This window comes from Mus pahari, chromosome 14, assembly GCF_900095145.1.
Source record: "Mus pahari chromosome 14, PAHARI_EIJ_v1.1, whole genome shotgun sequence".
Lineage (NCBI taxonomy): Eukaryota > Metazoa > Chordata > Mammalia > Rodentia > Muridae > Mus > Mus pahari.
In genome coordinates, this window is record NC_034603.1 from 35486094 (window position 1) to 35500637 (window position 14544).

Consider the following 14544-nt stretch of genomic DNA (forward strand, 5'->3'; position numbering starts at 1 on the left):
GAAGGGAAGGGAAGGGAAGGGAAGGGAAGGGAAGGGAAGGGAAGGGAAGGGAATCAGAAGTAGCAACTTACATAAAGTCAGGATACTATTTTCCTATGCACTTGAAAATAGGAGGCAATGAGGGAGGACCAAGAAAGAGAAGAAGAAAGCAATGTGATAGAAATGGAACCTTAGCTGCAAAGGGACCTTCTGACTTATCTGTGCTCTGCCTTTCATCCGCTGTTTTCTCATATATCTGGCTTGTTAGTGTGGGTGGAACATGGCTACTCCGGGACTTGTGGGACCAAATAGCTGGTGGGAGCCTGTGGCTGTAAGAAGACAGAGAGAACAGCAGAGAGAAGCTGTTTGAAGCAAGGTAGTAAGCAAGGTAGATGTTTTGAAGCTGAGGTGCCGTGGGATCAGTGAAACACCACTATCTTGCGGGTTCTCTGCTGATACGTGAGTGGGCATGGACCACATGACTTGGTTATCGAGCAACAAATGTTTGCTCAAGGCCTTCTCTGCGGCCAGCTCTAATTAGTCACTTGATGGCTTCTTGCCAGGGTGGAGTGGGCAGACACCATGCAAATGGCCATGAAGAAGGCTTCCCGAAGTCCTTATGAGTTATTCAAGGGAATTTTCCTGGTGTCTTGGCTGTGATTTCCTTTCCTGCCTGAGTATACTTCGGAAGGTCCTTTCGAGCTTAAAAAAAAAAAAAAAAAAAAACCTGTGAAATCAAGAATGTCAAGCTTAAAGTGTTTATCACGCACAACTGCAGATGAGTGTGTCTCTGTATGTAACGCTGGCATCGTTCCCCTCCATGGGATCCTTATTGTTGGAAGCAGATCTAGGAGTGGGGTAATGGCTTTTTGTTCTTTCAATCTTAGTTGGATCCCAAAGTAGAATGCTCTTCCAAGAGGTGTGGGAGGCAGAGAACCGGGTGAGAAGTTAGTCATGCAAGAAGCCCATGTTTATTGTGTGCCTACTCTCTGTGAGTAGTGAGCAGAGCCATGCAGAGGGCCACTGAGACCCTCATAGGCCTCATCATCCTTGACTAGATAATGACCAAAGTCTTGCATGGTGGCTGTTGACTGAAGCTTTCTGTCCTTCTGCCATCTGCCTGTCTGCGTGCTCAGAAATCACCGCTCCCAGAAGAACTCCTGTAACCATGAGGAACGCTGGACAGACTGTAAGTTTAGTGTGCTGGGGGTGGAGGCTGCCCCTTCTGAAAATGGCTCGACTTTAACTCTTTAGTAAATAGATCAGGGTTCCTTGGGGAGGTCCTGGTGACAGCCATGCAAACCTCAGACTGCTTTGATCTGGACCTGGCTAGTTTCTCTTTTCTACCCTCAGAGAATCTTCCCTGTTGGGCTCAGACGTCTTCACCTGGGTCTCTCTGGCCAGCTTGCCTGGTGAGCCATTTTGTTGGCCTCAACCTTCATGATGGAACAGTAAGACAACACTACTTCCAGGGTTTCAGGAAAGCCGCGTTTTGGTGGTGGCCATGTAATAGAGAAATCTTTGGCAGTATGGCGAGCACAGGGTCATCTGCAGTGGCTCTAGACAAGACCCTGGAAGGGAAAAGAAGTTTCTGTATTTGTCAGCAGTGCTGCCCATGAGAAGAGGTGGGAGTGAGTGAACAGTGGGCCTATCCGGTTAAGAGTACTTCCTGGAATGTTTTCTGCCTTGTTACTTTGAGTGGCTGGTCTGTAACACCTGGATGCAGGCAGCAGCTGCAGCAGCTGCAGCAGCTGCAGCTTGGCAGGACAGTGTTCCTCCCTGCCTCTGGCACAGCGGTGTCTGGGAATTCATCGTTCAGATTGTCAGGCTTCAAAGGACAGACGTGAGACTCACAAGCTGGGGGGGGGGGGAGGAGCTCCAGCCTGATGCTCAGCCTCTTGGAAGGAGTTCCGGGTGATCCTGGGCTGCTCTGAGCATTGAGAAACTCTGCCCAAGGCTCCTGTCCCAGGCTCCCCTTGCATAGTAGTTGGCTGAGTGGACAGGCTCTTCTGAGAGGGTTTTGAATCTGTTTTGGCTCTTTCCTTGAGGATTCTTTCTGCATTTGACTCTAAAGTCTCCCATTCTATCGGCAAGCTGGGTCTTCTCTGTCCCCAGTACCTTTTCTTGACATTAGAAAAGAGCCACGCTCTGAGTGTGAGAATGGAGAGTCACGCCCTGAGTGTGAGAATGGAGAGTCACGCCCTGAGTGTGAGAATGGATTGTCACGCCCTGAGTGTGAGAATGGAGAGTCACACTCTGAGTGTGAGAATGGAGAGTCACGCCCTGAGTGTGAGAATGGAGAGTCACGCCCTGAGTGTGAGAATGGAGAGCCACGCTCTGAGTGTGAGAATGGAGAGCCACGCTCTGAGTGTGAGAATGGAGAGCCACGCCCTGAGTGTGAGAATGGATTGTCACGCCCTGAGTGTGAGAATGGAGAGTCACACTCTGAGTGTGAGAATGGAGAGCCACGCCCTGAGTGTGAGAATGGAGAGCCACGCTCTGAGTGTGAGAATGGAGTTTTGGCTGGGAACTTTTGTACCTTTTGAAGCACTGGTTAGGGTTAGGAAGGGCCCTGAGCTCTCAGAGGAGTGCGGGGTCCGCAGCATGTCGGTCGGACAGCCTTACTAAGAACCCAGTGTGTTTGCAAGCACCTGTTCAGCTGTGCCTAGGAGAGACTGTTAATTATTTCTGGTTCCCAGACTAATTTTAGTCCTTTCTGACAATCTCCTCTTTCCTGTGAAGAGCAACACTCTCAGCAGTTCTGTGCATTATTTATAAACATAATGTCACACCTTTTACTGGAAAGTCTTCCGCACGAGGATTAGCAAAGCGGAGTGGCTAGCGTTAATAAATGCCGTGTTTCTCAGAAAACAAACAACTCAGGAAGGTATCATGTAAGGAGACAATGTCTCTTTAGGAGAGGAGGGGTTTCGGAGCAGTTGCAAGGTATGATTTTTGAATGGAGAAGTCACGGACATCCTCCCGGAGACAGGGTCATGGGAGAATATCCCAGATCCAGTGGATGCCCCTGGGTGGGCTGACTGTGTGCAGGTTGGTGTGGCTTGGGCCTGCCCTTGGGCTGGTTTGGTCTTTATTAGAAGACTAGAAAGCTACTTATGATGGCTTTAAAGAAAGGCAGTTAACAGAGGCTGTGAGAAGTGGAATGGAAAATCAGCCCCTATGCCTAAGACTTTGGGGAGCCTCACGCCCTCCATTTCTCTCTGAGTTTGCCTCTCATTCCTCAAGAACCAACAGAGCCTCAGAGCCTCAAGGGCCATTAAAAAGGTCCAACAGTAGAAGGTAGATTCCACTATGTAGACTCCTGGCAGATCCCAATAGCCATACCGATGATCTATGAGAGTTTGCTTAGATTAGTTATTTGTTTGTTTGTTTGTTTGCCTATTTATTTATTTATTTATTTAAGACAGGGTCTGGCTGTGTAGCCCACTCTGGGTTTATACTCAAGACCCCTACCTGAATCCTTCTCCAAGGTCTGGCGCTGCACGCATGAGGCATCAAGGGAGTTCTTAGAGAAAGGTCTCCATTGTATATTGCAAGTGGTTTCACCTTTCATGATGTTGTATAATTCTGGTGGTGATTTTTCTTCTGTTTCATATTTATCGTGGACAGTGGGCATGTGTATACGTATGTGTTGGAGCACACGAATGTAAAGGTGAGCAAGAATGTGGGCACATGTGCATACGGAAGCCCTGGGTTGAGGTCAGGACCATTTCTTGACCATTCTTTAACCTTGTACTTTAAGGCCGGCTCTCCCAGCCAAACCCAGAACTTGCTCTAGGGAATCCCCCTCACCTTCTGATCTGGGACCACAGGCAAGCTGCCATGCCCACCTGGCACTTATGTAAGTTCTGGGAGTCCAAACTCTGGTCTTCTTGCTTGTATGGCAAACACCTTTGCTACTGAGCCCTCTCTGACGCCCTGATTGCCATATTTGAACTTACTTCTAACATATGAGTTAGCCAGCTTTTATGATTTCTCCTCTTTGATATTATACGGTGATATTTCTTCTGGGTCTTTTGGGGTCTGAAATGATTTCCATTTCTTCCAGATTACTTCCCCCATGCTTAAAAGTTTTATTAATCCACATGGACATTAATTTCAAAAGATGCCTGACAAATAGCTTTCCATTTTGCCTGCTGTTGAGACAGCGTTTGCCAACTAGCTCTTGTCCCTGCCCTGGAAAGCACCTGTGGACTCTGTGATGAGCTGGTTCTGTCTGCATGGGTCTGTTGTCCTTTCCATCCCCTGTCGTCTTTATTCCTGTGCCAATCCAGTGACGATTTCCACCCCACCCAAATATTTCACCTGTGTACTTCAAGAAAGCACTCCACAAGCTTCTCCCGGGCACCCTGGAAAAATCTACAATCACTACCCAGGAACTTCGGGGAAGCTGGGGAACAAAAGGAGAGTGACTTAGACAGGTGCACCATGATCTTATGACCTTTGATCGCTCGTGTGCATACAATGTGGGTCCTCTCGAGAAAGGTACCAGTCAGCCCTGAGTGAGCTAAACAGTAGCGTGAGAGCTTGCATTGTGCTCCTTAACACGAACCTGTGGCTTATTCCTGGAGTTTTCTATTTAACATTTTGGGGCCATGGGTGGCCAAGCAGGGTGCCGTTGTTGGTAGGAGGGTGAGCTGGGAAAATAATTGCTTTACTTAGGTTCCGTTGTCAGGATACGCTTTGAGGGTGTTCTGTCAGCAGCTCCTGTACATAAAGCAGCACAGGCTTTTCCTTCTCGTGATGATGACGACGTTTGTGTGCATAGCCACACACTTTCCACACCAGCCTTCCTCACTCTCCCAGTGGGGGATGCCGTTCTGGCCGCATAAATTACTTCCCAATGGATGGACAATTGGGCCTCTTCTCTGGGCCTTTTCTACTCTAGCAACAAATATTAAAGAAAAAAAATCTCAATGATTTGATATCACTCCTAGAACTGTCGTCCAGTTAAAAGGAAGTGTGACAGGCACCTGTAGTCTGTTCAGGAGAGTCAGCGCCCTCTCTGCCCTGCGTCTCCAGATCTACATTAAGAGTGGTCACCTTAGAAGGACCATATTAATCCCATGAATAAAAACATGGTGTTTGTTAGTCTAGTTTGTATTTCTCCAAGTTTGAGGGAGATTAATAGGTTTTCTTATTTACTCATCAGTATAATTGGTTGTATTTTTCTGTGAACTATCTATATATGCCTTTTTCCCTTTTATTTATTTATTCGCTTGACATACTGGGCACTGACTCAATGGAAGGCAAGCACTATACCACTGAACAACATCCCAGTCCCTGGTACTTTTGGAGCAGGGCTGTAACTTTTTTGTGATTCACATACTGAGAAGAAAATGGCATGCTCTGTGTGTTCCCTGGCTCTGTCTTGCTCTTTCCCCATATCTTTCTACCTACACATACAAGAAGGCCAACCATTTTTTGAATCAGCCACTAGCCATGGTTGTGTTGAACTGAGTCATTGTTCATTCATCAAACACTTCCTGGTGACCTACCTGCTCCACTCTGTGTAGGACACAAGCTGAGGCGATGAGTCTCAGCTCTCGGATTGCATCCGTGGTGGGAGGGGTGGGAAAGCAGATTATGGTATAGTCATTCACCCAGCTGCTCTGACAGTTGCTCGTGTCCTTACCCAGTGTTCAGAAAACCTGGACGACAGTGCCCAAGTAGCCCACTGGCTTGGACCAGCAGGTCATGGAGACTCCACCCAGTCAGCATAAGAGTATCCCCCTGCCTCTAGAGTCCTGACCCTCTGTGTTGTCTTCAGCTCGCTCACCTTCTCCACCCTGCAGTGCTCACCTTCTCCTTCCTCATGCTCAACTGTTGTAGGACAGACTGAGGACGCAGGCTTGCTATGAGTTCTCAGTACTCTGTTGCGGTTGGTAAAATATTCTTGAGCCCTAGGAAGGATAACCAAGCTTCACGCAGACAAAGACTTTCTGGGAGCAGACACTATGACCTTGGTAGTTTTAGAAGATTGGAATGGATATATCGAGCATTTGGGAGTTCCCTAAATTACCCTGTATTGCTAGCGTGCATCTTATCTGATCCTAAGCCTGACACTTCCCGTGGGGCTTGTCCGGTCCTGTCAGTGATGGGACTCCATGATGATTTTACAATGGGCTCCCTGGGTTTTCCCCATAGCTGACTCATCACTGAGATTGCTAAATAAAAAAAAACAAAACAAAACAAAACCAAAAAAAAAAAAAAAAACCCAATCATTTCTGGGTCCTGTTGCCATGGACTGAACCTAATCCTCAGGCTCAGAGCCTAGGAATCGGCATTTCAGACCAATGGCCCTAGAGATTCTAACACAATACTGGCCTCAAGAAATGAGCCAGGAGCACTGGGTACTGAGCACAGATTGGGAACATCAGGCTTGGGATTAGATATGGTTTCCTTCTTGGCATCTGCCTCCAGTTTTGTCAAGGGAGACTCAGGGCCTAATAGCTGTGAAGTGCCAGTTGGCTGCACACACCTGTTGGTTTGGTGGCAAGACATGCTTTTCCCACAGTGCAGTCAACCATCACTACCCCTCTACCCTAGGAGGGGGGGCAGGCAAGGGTTCCTCGGGGTTTGGGGAGATCTGCAGGTCCTACCCATCTCCAGACCACTGTGCAGCCTGGATGTGTCAACCAGCAAAGGATTCTCTGAGTCATGCAACTCTTACCCTCAACCTTTATCTTCCCAGCTTATCTTTATTCCTGGTGTGGGAAGAATACTTTCTCACCTCTTTCTCTGGGAGATGTGTTCCATGAAGAGATGAAAACAGAGGCGGGGTAAGGTGAGACAGAGGCTTGGCATGTGAGAGGGAGCAGGGAAGCCGAGGAGGGGAACAAAGTTCTAGACAGTGTTCTTGTCCCCTGAAGCTCACTGTAGGTCAGAAAACTGCAGAGCTCTGTGCACCCTCTTGGATCCATTTGGAGGTACCAGGCCCCCAACAGATGGAAGCACACGCACTTCTCTCAAACATGCCTGGGACATGGCTCACATGGACATGGCAGGGCTGGTCCTGCAGTTCTTTCCAGGAAGGGGACAGTGGCGATGATACTAGAGAGAAAGAAGCATTTGTGTTGTTCTGTTTGCTAAGGGTCTGCTAGCAGGACCTGACACCTGCTTTGCCGTGAGCTGGTCAAAGGAACAATCAGAGTGAGGCAACCCAAGAATAGTTTCTTTATTGAGTTGTCATTAAATGGTTCAGGAATGAGCTATACACCCTCCAGAGAGTCATGCATGAGGAGGTTAGGTCTCTAGCTAAGGCCATGGTGACAGTCTTTCTTAGATATCCTGATTCCCCTGACTTTGGCTGAGAGAGACACACGCGATCTCAGTGGTACCCTAACTTTGATGTCAAAGCAGATGACATCATGGCTGTCTGCTAAGGTCCAGGGGTGGTCTCTACTGCATTCTTGCTGTTGACACCCTGTTTCTCATAGTCCTTCAGAGGTTGCTGGGGAAGAGTCCAGGATTGTCTCCATCTCTATAGGACTGGCAGGCTGGATAGAGAGAGACAGCAGAGGGCATGTGGTAGCCCAGTCTAAGAGACCAGCTCAGAGGTGGCTGTCAGATCCTGTTGCTTCGTTGCTCAAAGCACGCTATTCAGAATAAAAGCCAGCATCCTTGCAATGACTAGTAAGATCCAGGACAGGCAATGGAATCCCCCAGAGGGTATATGATGCAGGTACCTGCCACCCAATTTAGGCTCAGGAGATCTAGGACAGGGCCTGAGAACTGCATTTCTAACAAGTTTCTGACAATGCTGATCTTCCAGAACCCCCGTGGACCATACTTTAGGAACCATTTCCCATATTGGGCTAACCCATCCCTACTGCATCTGACCATAATCTCCCCCTACCCCCAGTCCACTGTGTCCTCTTTGGCCATCCCATCCTTCTTGTTGCTCTTAGAAGACGGCAGGCATGTTTTTGTCTCAGGACCTTCCTCCTTCTTCTTCCTTGGGCCTGGAATTCCCTTCCATCAGATTTCTTCCCAGTCATGGTAAGTGACTTACAAAATGGCTCCCAGTGCACCCAACCCGTGTCACACATGTCCCTTCCTTTCCTAGATTCTATCAAGAGTGGTCTACGGGGCCAGGCAGCCATGATGGACTGTGAGTTACAGGCTATAGCAGACCTGTGACTTCTGCCTTGCTCTCCCTTGGGTTGCTTGCTCTGGGTGAGTTAGCTGCCATTTTATACACAGCTCAGCAGCAATGTTTTTGGCTGCTGATGCCATGGCTTCACCTACCAAATGTCTGGGAGTTCCTGCACTAGAGCCACCATGCTAAATCCCACTTCTAAGTTGTGACCTTCTGAAACCATGTGAGACAATAAACAGATCATGTTTTCAGATGCCAATTTTGGAGTAACCAGAGCCTTGCAATAGATACCTCATGAACCTCTTCCATGTCTTTTTTTAAACATCCCTTTCTTGGGAGGTTTTCCTTGATCATTGTATTAACATGGGGGAGAAAAGATTTGTTTGGGCTAATGGTGTCAGAAGGGTTTGTCCCTCATGACAGAGCATTCTATAGCATAGCCAACAACAGGGAGCAGATGAAGGAAATACAGGGAGTCGGTAGGGTAAGATACAACCACCAAAAATGCATATCAGTGACCTGCTTCATACAAGTATCACACACACACACACACACACACACACACACACACACACACACACATATCTTGCCTACTACTGCCTCCCAAGAATAGCATGAATTCATCAATGGTTTAAGCCAACCACTAAGTCAGAGCTCCCGTGATCTAATCCTCACTGAAAACAACCTCACAAGCATGTTCAGACATGTGCTCCACAGATCCTGTAGGTATTTGTTAGCCCAATCACGTTGACAATCGAGATTAGCCATTACAGCCACCTGTTAACATGATAGTGTCCTCCTAATAATGTCATCTGTCTCCCTCGTTGTTTCCTTTTTGCTTTTTCTTTCTTCAGATGTGCATGTGATGTACATATGTGTAAATGTTTTTTCCATATATTTGGACACACATGTATGGAAGGGTACATGTGTCTATGTGCATACATGTGGAAGCCCAGCATTGAGGTTGGGAATCACTTCTCTTCTACCTCATTCACTGAGGCAGGGTCCTGCAATCAAACTTAGAGCTGGCAGATGTGACTGGTTTAGCCAGCCAGCTTCCGGTGTGGCACCCTGGGGCTGAAATTACAGGCAGGGTGCCATGCCCACCTGGCATCTTACAGGGCCCTAGGGATCTGAACTCCAGTTTTCACGCTTGTAATCAAATGCTTTACCCACTTTCCTGGTCCCCTTACTTTATTATCTTTATCATGAATTAACATTAAGCCTAATATAATGTGTCTCTTGGCACAACTTCCTCCCACCACCAGCCCTGTAGGAAAAGTTCTCATTCATGCAAATTTACCCACGCCATATATAACATATGATATATGATATATAATATAATATATGTGTAATATATAAAATACATAATGTTTAATATATTATATAATATTTAATATTATATAATGTGATATGTAATACACATAATACATAATGCTATATATATATATATATATATATATATATATATATATATATATATATCTCCATCAGTTGGGAGATGATGACCTTTGATACTACACTGTCAGATGTCTCCAGGAACAGACAACTCTTCAAAGAGAGGACGTTCTCTCCTGCTTAGAGGCTGGGGTTAGTAGAACATAAGGCTCATTCCAAGAGGCCATTGGGTATTTCAAAGCCAGAGACTCCTCATTAGAGGACGTTGAGAAGGTTGGGGTCCAGAATACCTAGATGCAGAGGAGGAGAAGGAGGAGACCGGAATTGCTTCTGGTTTCTGAGGGAAAGTGAGCTGGGCTTGCATCCTGGGACTGCAAACACACACTGCAAGGAAGCAGTGACTGCAGATCCAGCATCTGACACTCTGTGGACAGATGTCATGGGTCAGGACACTGGGGCTCCTGCAGCTCTCCTGGAATGATTTACATTCCTGGTGCCAGGGAATACCAAGGAGCTGGGCAACTTGGGGACATTACTCCTAACTAGGGAGGGGCAGGAGCTAGAAAGGGAGATCTTAAGACTGCCATTTGCCTAAGCCTGGTCACATGCTGCTGGGACCACCACTAAATAAGGGGCAGAGAGAATGCAAGAAGCACTGAAGGGGGCTTTCGAGGAAGCTCAGTGGTAGAGTGTGTGCCTAGAACACAACTTGCCCCGGGTTGGACCCCAGCACTACATAAATTGATCATGGTGGAACATGTCAATAAATCTTAGCATTCAGGAAGTAGAGGCAGGATGATCAGAAATTCAAGGTCATCCTTGGCTACATAGTAAGTATAAGACCAACCTAGGTTACATGGGACCTTGTCACAGGCAAGGGGCAGGGGAAGACCACTAAAGAAAGAGAAAGGAATAAAGAGATAGGCAGAAGAGGACTTCGAAGCTTGTTCCTGCTATCTATCACCTGTAATGTAGCCAATGGCCTTTGAGGGCAGAAGAAAGCCATCACGTAGGCCTGAAGATGAGCTAAGCCATTGGAAGGAAGGGTGGAGACAACTTGAAGACTCAAAGGTTTGTTGATTGACCCATTGCAAATATCCAGGACCAGTGGAGAGATCCAGGAGTAGCTGTAGCTTTCCCAGTGGAGGTGTGTGTTCCAATGCAGGCAGGCTTAATCTTAGCAAGGGGCCCAAAAGCCTAGAGTCCACTACGTCAAATTAATAGCTCCCACCTCTCTCATTGTCTTAATTGTTTAAGCATTATTGTATTAATATATTAAGCATTAAATGTTTAAGCATTATTGTATTAAATTTAAAAACACACTATTGTATATAAAGGAGTATTGTATTGTATTGTACTTTGAAAGCTGAATTTAACATAATAGCATTCAACTTTTTAACTGTGCTCTCTTCTAAATTCTGTTCTCTGAAAGCAAGGCCCTGTAAGCCACTGTGAGGGAACAGCATTCATGGCTGTTGGCATAGAACAGGAATAAATGAGCTCCCTGAGCTGGCTTTGCCCATGGCCAGTTGTTTACATATGTCTGGCTGCCCTGGTTACAGTGGACAAGGTCCGAAGGAAGTGGTTACCATTAGGAAAGTGTGTTCTGTCAGGACTGCTCTCCACCAGTGTGTTGGGTGGGAAAAGAGTCCCTGGGGACTGGCTCACTCCTTCCCTTCACACCTTACTGCAACTTACACAGTATACACCAGGAGCGACTCAGGGTCCTAGCAATGGAAGCCCAGGGAAAGTGGAAGAGCCTTGAGCTGGGCTCTTTGGATTCTCAACCATTTCTTCAGTCTTTCTTGAACTAGGCCAGAGAGCCCGGTCACCGTAAGGAGATTATAGGGTTTTCTTTGCAGAAGACCTGGAAATGGCTTCCTCCCTCTGGGTGGTGTCACCTGTCATGGTCCTGCTGTTGGTGTGATCCTTCCTCTCCCAAAGCCCTAGTGTCCTCTCCAGATGCCCAGGCCTCTCCAGACAGTCTGGCTCCGTCCTGTTACTGCTCCAGGCTTGCAGTTGTCCTCAGGTCTTACATAGGTCAGATCTTGCCAAAGCCAGGAGACAGGCTGGGCAGTGGCTTCAGTCAGAGGCCCTGCTCCTTCAGAAGCCCAGTTGGAACAGAAGGACAGAGTACTCACAGGGGACTGGGAGTTACCAGAAGGACTGAGGACTTGACCAGGAACCTCATGGAAAGCAAGTACCTACCTGCAGGCCAGCTTCTTTCTGTGAGTTTCAAGACACTAGCAACAACCTCCTGAGCTACACGGTACCCTAGCCTAGTGGTTCTCAACCTTCTGGATGACACAACCCCTTAGTTCAGTTCTTCGTGTTATAGTGACCCCCATCCATAAAACTATTTCACTGCAATTTCATAACTGTAATTTTGCCACTGTTATGAATCAGAATGTAAATACCCATTGTGCAGGATATCTGATATGAGACCCCTACGGGGTTGCAATGCCCCTCCTCACAGTCTCTCCACAGCTGCCTAGGCCCTATCTTGTCACTTGCCTGGAGGTGGGACTAAGCATAGCTGCTCAGGCTATGCCTTTATTTCTCCCTGCTTGTTAGCAGCTTGTGGTTAGCAAGTACCAGAAGGATGGATGGATGAGGGTAAGAAGTAGGACCCTGTGGTGGCCAGAAGATTAAATAGCAGAATCTGTACATCAGCTGGAGATCTGAGTGGGTGAGGTGCTCCTCCTTCTGAAATAAGGTCAGTGGCCTCAGCCACCAAAGGAGTCAGCAGCACAAACAAATGAGACACGGTTCTCTGGGGACCTTCCCTGAGCTTAGGTGGAATGGGAGTCTGTTTATCCCTAGACAGCTGAGGAGCACACCAGGTGGGGGTTGCCTATGAACTGTCACAATGTCCAGCCCTGTTGGCTGGCGCAGAGCCATTCATGAAGGGGTGAACTGGCCAGGGCTGCTGTGCTAAAGGACAAAGCACAGATGTCAGGGTGAAAACCTGTGACCATCCAAGGGCTGGAATATGTGTGCTAGGTCCTGGCTCAAGTCCTCAGACAAATTTGAGGCAGATACCTGTGTAGAAGGGTCGGCAGGGAGGGTGATGGGAAAGAACCCTGGGGAAGACAGCAAGCAATGGACACTGATACTGAAAGCTTTCTATAGTCTCACCTAGATTTCTGAGTTGGGGGAGGGGGCACCTCAGAATTTTTTACTCGGACCTTTGACTCCCCCGTATCTACATCTACCTCCATCTCCTTCCCGCCTCAGGTATCACTCAGGTATCTCAGCCAGCATCCTGAGAGGAATTCACTGGTCAGCAGATGTGGGGGCTGGGGGTGCTAGGTTGCCATTCTGACTCTCGTGGCTTTTTTGGAGGGCAGCAATATCTGGCCTAGAGAAAGAAAGTAATCTTGGAAGTCTGCATGGAAGAGGGGGCACTTTAAGACTTCTTAAATACATAAGATGGTGATTTCCAAGTATGAGAACAGGCAGGGAACAGAAGAGGCATGTTCAGATATCACCAGTGCAGGCTAACCAGAACTGCCGAGAAGGCTGTCTAGACAGACAGACAGACAGATGAGGACAGGATACTGCTGCAGCTTGCTGGGAGATGACGTTATACTCTGTCACGTTTCTATCTGGTTGGGGAGGAGTTTTTATAGGTGAGTGACTCAAGACAAGAGCCAGGTTCTGGGTCAGCAGTCTACTAGCTCCGGGCCTAGGGTACAGATGGCAGAGCCAAGAGGCAGGAAGATCAGATCATGTGGGAGATCAAGGTCACAAGGACTAGTGACCCACTGACAGGAGGGGCATCTCAGGCCCCCAACCAGTTCGATAAGAGAAAGTGGAGCAGATGGTTTCTGCTTTGGGATCTTCAGTTGGGGGAAGCCAGGAAGCCAGGGCTAAAGAGGAAAGCCAGGGCCGAGCCCTGTAAACTCAGGCAGCAGTTTGACCTCCAAGAAGGGGAAACTGAGGCTGTAAGTGCCTGAGGAATTGGTTCAGACTGTACTGGTCACCAGAGGCAGAGCTGGGGTGCTAGTCCCTTCACTTGCTGCCATCATAGAGATGAACGCCTGGGCTTTCCAGCCTTCCTGGAGTGATCTGAAGAGTCACATGGAGAGGGAGTGCGGGAAAGTCATGCTCTCTCTCAAAGACAAAAGCAGTCAGCAGCCACGAGCGTGCAGTGGCTCACACCTGTAATCCTGGAGCTCCCGACACTGAGACAGGAGGCTCACTACAAGTCTGAGGCAAGGCTAGGCAGGACCTTCAATAACTACCAAAAGATCCCCCACAAATAACAAAAAGAAACGGTCACGTAGATACCAGATTGTAGGGAACTTTGACCTCTGAGGGTGGGATTATGGGTAATGCTTGTTTCTTCGTGGCATTCTCAAAGTGTGTATAGTGTGAAAGGGTTTTTATTTGTTTGTCTCCAGGCAAGGCTCACTAAATTGTCCATGATGGCCTTGAACTCACCCCATGATCCAAACCTTAAAAACTTGTTTGAGTACATCATGTACATGTGTGCGTGCTTGCCTGAATGTGTGTGTGCATGTATTTGTGCTTACATGCTTGCGTGCATTCTTACGTGCTTACGTGTTTGCATGAGTGCTTACGTGCTTGCGTGCTTACATGTGCTTGTGTGCAGCTTGCATGCATGCATGCATGTGCTCTTTTCATCTACTTTGTGGGTTCCAGGGACCAAAGTCAGGTTGCCAGCAAGCACCTTTACCAGAGCTAAGCCATCTTACCAAGCTCTGGCTTTAAAATTGTCATTCTGCTTCAGCGTCCCTGGGGTAGGGAATCACACATGTGAGACACCACACCTGACTAAAAAAAGTTATTCTTTTTACCATCAGATAATGTTGTGGGAAGTCCGCTCATAGCCCTAAGCTCTGGGGGACAGGAAGAGAGCTGGAGTGTTGGTTAAAATTTCTGATCAGCCTGTGTTGCTGAGTCTCAGGAGAAGTAATCAGAAAGACCACTCAAAACTGTAATTCAACCAAGTCATAGAACAGGCTGCGCATAGGGGCACATGACTGTCATCTGCACTGGGGGGGGGNGGGGGGGGCTGA

General features: G+C 47.7%; 1 protein-coding gene across 5 annotated transcripts in view; it reads left to right on the top strand.

Annotated features, from left to right (window-relative positions):
- Nucleotides 1–14544, top strand: part of Gas7 (growth arrest specific 7) — a 228691-nt gene that overhangs the window by 162441 nt on the left and 51706 nt on the right. The window lies entirely within an intron of this gene.